Here is a 5,000-nt window from a genome sequence, read left to right as displayed (position 1 = left end):
CGGCCAGGATGGGTGGGGGAGGGGAGGCAAGTCAGCAGGCCGACTTACGAACAGTAACTTAGCCGCACCGCCGAGGGGATGTGGCAGCCACGGCCTCCGTCGACTTATTCCGAGAGTCGTCGCTCTGTCTCTCTCGCACTCATGGGGCGTCTCGTTCAGGTGCGAGAGAGACAGAGCGGTGGGGCCTAGATGGCCCGGGCGGGGCGGGGTGTCGGTGGGGCGAGGTGCGGTGCCGGCCTATGCGATGGGATTGAAAAGCAGGGCAGTAAGTTAGGGCAGGCAAGGGGATGAGGAGTATCGGAGGGCCGGATAGGGTCTGCAGACTGATTCCGGGGTCGTTCTCCGTCGCTCTGTTTCTCTCGCACCTACAAGGTGTGCCCCATGAGTGCGAGAGAGACAGAGCGACGGAAACGACTCTCCGAATCAGTCTACAGGTGAAAAGGAGCGAGTAACGCGCCAGTGATAGGGAGATGCAGCGCTGCCACAGCGCATCACCTTCAACTTCTTTCTCAACTACGGACGAAGAGCTCAGGAGACTGATTCCGAGAGTCGTTTTCGTCGCTCTGTCTCTCTCGCACTCATGGGGCGTGCCATATAGGTGCGAGAGAGACAGAGCGACGGAAAACGACTCTCGGGATCAGTCTGTGGCCTGAAGCCCGAAGACTGCCCAGGAATCCATGGCCAGTGGCTCCGCACCGCCAATGCATTTCTTAACATCGTATGCATGATTGATACCGCAGGCCGAACATCGGCAGTTATGGTCAGGACAGTCAGTGCAATCAAGCCAAAGCACCGAGAATGAAATGGTCAGTATGAGCGAAATAGGCTGAATCACTCAAATTTGGATAAAGAATTCTTTTACCGCACTAATGCCGAATGTTCTCTGTCAACCAATCACTCAGATTTGAGAGGGAACAGACCACACTAAAATGGCTCATAAGGCCTTCCTGACTAAAATTTGGACAAAGACGCCTTCCTTCCTCGTTCTAAAAATGATATTCATGATTACAGCTCCAACCACGCAGTGCTGCTCGAACCAGTGCGTTCTTTCTCGTGGAATCCGTGAACCCAGCCTACCTCTTTCAGAGCCGAGCCCACGACGGCGGCATGCGGACGACCCAAACTGCAACACAGAAAAAAAGAGCCACTTGTCAGCCGCAAGAATTTCACTTTTAGAGGCGCCAAGAATGGCGCCTATCATCGTGACGCTGTCAAAAAAGGGAAACAATAAAAAAATTATTGCCGAGCGGATGTCAATCACCGGGAGAGCGAAAGAATTCTGCCGAACCTCGACGGAGTGTGAGAGAGAGAGAGAGAGAGAGAGAGAGAGAGAGAGAGAGAGCTTTTCACAGAATTACTTGTCGATAAAGCAGCGGAAGGGGCCGGGAGGACGGGGAGGGGAGAGACGCTAGGCTGCGCTATGGCTGCGTGGAGCCAAGGGCGCAGGGCGCTCGCCAGATAAGAATTCATTAATATTTCATCACCGGTGTTCCTGCCGGCCCGGCCGGCCCCGCTAGGCCTGCTGCGCCGCGCCGCCTCGGCCGAGCGGATATTGTCGTAAACACGGCCATCGACTCACAGCCGTCGGCACGGCGATTAATAAACCGCCACACCTGCTTGCCGGCCGCCGAGCCGCGCTCCAAAACCTTGGCGTCCCACAGCGGGCCAGAAGACCGGTGGAGGCGGCCGAAATCCCGGACGCGTTTTGAGCTCCAGAGTCGCTAAATGGGACTCGAATCGAACGCGTGACCCCACCAATGGATTGCTCTCCGAACGAGGAATCCATTGGTGGGGTCACACGTTCGGTTCGAGTCCTATTTAGCAACTCTTGAGCTCAAAACGCGTTCAGAGTTTTGGCCGCCTCCACCCGTCATCTGGCCCACTGTGCGTCCGTTTAATTTTCACAACGAAATACGACCATTTGTCCAGATAATAACTCTCAAGCTAAATCTCTTTGAGTTTTGTTGGGGGTGGATGGAAGGACGAACGGGGTTCCTTCCTCTACGCGATGTGTCGCACCTCGACCTTGACCAGCTGATGAAAACCGGCCAAGAGACGCCTCCAGATTCAATACCAATCCAACGGCAAATATCTACCCCCCCCCCCTTCCCGTGAGAGCCAGGCGTGCCGACTCCGGCGCACCTACGCGCCGCCCCGCTGCCGCCACCGCCACCACCACGTCTCGATCGCACTCATTTCACCACTCCGCCAAATGGTGAAGTTAAATTGAAACAAAGTTGAGATGAGTCAACAGCAGCGGCGGAGGCGAAGTGCGAGGCTTGCTGTTCTAGTGGATTTCGGCGAAGCGGCGGGGCACGGCGTCACCGTTTAGAAGCAGATTTGTGGCGGATTTTCTCGGCTCGCTCCGTCCCTCGCGCACCTCCCGCACTGAAAAACCAAACGTGGTCCGGACCGCACCGCTGGTGTGGTCAGATGGGTGCCATTTTGATCACATCAGTTGGTGTGGTCTAGACTACGTTTGGCCACGTTTGGTGCGGTCTAGACCACGTTTGGCCACGTTTGGTGTGGTCTAGACTGCACCAAACGTGGTCTAGACTGCACCAAACGTGGTCTAGACCACACCAACTGATGTGGTCAAAATGGCACCCATTTGACCACACCAGTTGGCGCGGACTAGACCACGTTTGGTTTTTCAGTGTGGGTCACCCACATGAGTGCCATAGAGACAGAGCGACGAAACACTGATAGAAAAAAGTACAGAAATTACACGGAACATGTCTGGTCAATTTTTTACCTGGACCGTCCGTACCTTGCCAACCACGGAGGTTCTGTACATGATTTCTGTACCCGTTTACAAGAGATCCTTATGGGGACCACAGAGAACCAGTACAGAAGGTCCGTACCTTTTCCGTACCCGTCTGTACCCCATTTTCCCGTACATTTTCCGTGCCAAACCACGGAATTTTTTGCAGTGAATAATTCTTCGGAATCAGTCTGCTGAGCGCGCAGCGAGCGCCTGTGAAGTCTGGGATAGGCTGTGCCGGCCAACACGAACGTTCGGCGGGCCGGCCTACCTCCAAGGCGGTACCCGTGCCCCGCCCGCCCCGCCCCGCCCCGCCCCGCCTTGCCCCGCCCCGCCCCGCCCCGCCCCGCCCGCCCCGCCCCGCCCCGCCCGCTCCGCCCCGCCCCGCCCCGCCCCGCCCCGCCCCGCCCCGCCCCGCCCCGCCCCGCCCCGCCCCGCCCCGCCCCGCCCGCCCCGCCCCGCCCCGCCCCGCCCCGCCCCGCCCATCACGGCGACGAGGTAATTAAATTCGCACCGCACACTGCAAGATGGAATAATAAAGTGCGGTGCTCGTGAAATATGGAGCGCAGGGGGACACGGGTTCAAATCCGAGACGGTACCGAAAAAAAAGGGACATCAGCGACGAGAAGACAGACTTGCGGGTGGTGCGGCGGAGCAGCGCGGCTCAGGGGAAGCGCAGGTAGGTGAGGGGGAGAAGGAGGGGGGGGGGAGTAGGCAAGCCTTGCTGCTGCAGAGCGGGCGGCCCGGCCGGCCGGTGCAATGGCGCAGTGCAGGCTGTCGGGGAAATGAAGACGAATCCGCGAGGCTGGGCCGGGCCTTGGGCTGAGCCTGCAGGCAGTGTGGTGGCTGGCCCGCCAGCCTGGCCAGGACCACCAAGGAGCTGGCAACACACCGCTAAAGGCAGTCAAGCCTAGTTCCGACCGGAGGCGACTTCCGACCTCCGAGGCGCGGACTTTCGCAGTGTCCAAGAGCAGGGACGAGATCACACTTTTCCAGGGGTAAACGCATAGGAAGCTGTGAAACGTTCGCATTATATTTATCGGGAAGGGGAACGGCTTGCAACGACTGCTTCTTTAACTAAACAGAGGATGCGACAAAGGCCGTCTCAGCGTTGCTCCGTGAAACCATTTTTCGGCATAGGTGCGGTACACTGGTGGGTCAGCTGAGAACGGGGCAGGGCGGTGGCGTCCACCTTGTTCTCCATACAGTAGACTGATTCCGATAGGGCGGCCTTCGTTGCTCTGTCTCTCTCGCACTCGAGGGGCGTCCCGTATAGGTGCGAGAGAGACAGAGCGACGAAGGCGACAGGCGGCGCGAGGCGTGCCGGGCCTACCCGCACAGTGGGCCAGAAGACCGGTGGAGGCGGCCAAAACTCTGGACGCGTTTTGAGCTCCAGAGTCGCTAAACAGGCCTCGAACCGAACGTGTGACCCCACCAATGGATCGCTCTCCGAACGAGGAATCCATTGGTGGGGTCACACGTTCTGTTCGAGGCCTGTTTCGCGACTTTGGAGCTCAAAACGCGTCTAGAGTTTTGGCCGCCTACGGTCTTCTGGCCCACTGTGACGCGCCCCGCCACGGCGACCACGGCGCCGCGCCTCTCCCAGCGGTCACATCAAAACAACGCGCTGATGTATACATCCCGGCCTCGGCGGACGGCTGATCCGGCCACGCCATGCCGGCCAGACCGTCCGCGGACTCGCGCGTGAAGACACCCCCGGCACGCATTCATCCTCATCCAGACTCCCACGGGCAGGTGATCGGCCGGTGCGGTTAAACATGCAGTCGCCTCAGAGAGAGAGAGAAGGGGAGAAGGGGGAGAGAGAAGGGGGAAAGGGGAAAAGAGGAAAAAGAAAAGAGAGAGAGAGAAAAGGGGGGGGGGGAAGTCCAGGGGGTAGCCCCGCGCCGTCGCGACGCGACACACCCAGTCGGGGCGTGCGTGGGACGCATTGAAGTCGCGCACACCTGCGCCCCCTCCTCTCTCTCTCTCTCTCTCTTTCTGTCTCTCTCTCCACATGCTTCACCAGTTGCGCAGCGGTGGGGTTTGCAGGGCGGGCAAAGCGGGCCACGTGAACCGCAGCGCAACGCCGCAGCGCAACGCAAAGGGCTGCATTCCTAAATGCCCTGCAAAATAATTTAAAATTTCCCCTGCAGCGGGGGGGCGGGGCGGGGCGGGGCGGGGCGGCCACCACAGCGCCACTCCACTGCTAGTGGCTGCGGGGCGCGTCCCTACCGCA

The 5,000-nt window shown here is 59.3% G+C and overlaps 1 long non-coding RNA gene across 1 annotated transcript in view; it reads right to left on the bottom strand.

The window, feature by feature from the left end:
- The window catches only part of LOC117639652, a 10,109-nt gene extending 8,982 nt beyond the window's left edge, over positions 1-1,127 (bottom strand). The window contains exon 1 of the long non-coding RNA XR_004587381.1: positions 1,078-1,127. This is a non-coding gene — a long non-coding RNA (uncharacterized LOC117639652). The remainder of the gene's footprint in view (positions 1-1,077) is intronic.
- Between the last annotated feature and the right edge of the window lie 3,873 nt (positions 1,128-5,000).

This window comes from Thrips palmi, unplaced genomic scaffold (genome assembly GCF_012932325.1).
Source record: "Thrips palmi isolate BJ-2018 unplaced genomic scaffold, TpBJ-2018v1 HiC_scaffold_11, whole genome shotgun sequence".
In the NCBI taxonomy this organism is placed as follows: Eukaryota; Metazoa; Arthropoda; class Insecta; order Thysanoptera; family Thripidae; genus Thrips; species Thrips palmi.
This window is presented reverse-complemented; position numbering and strand designations above follow the sequence as displayed.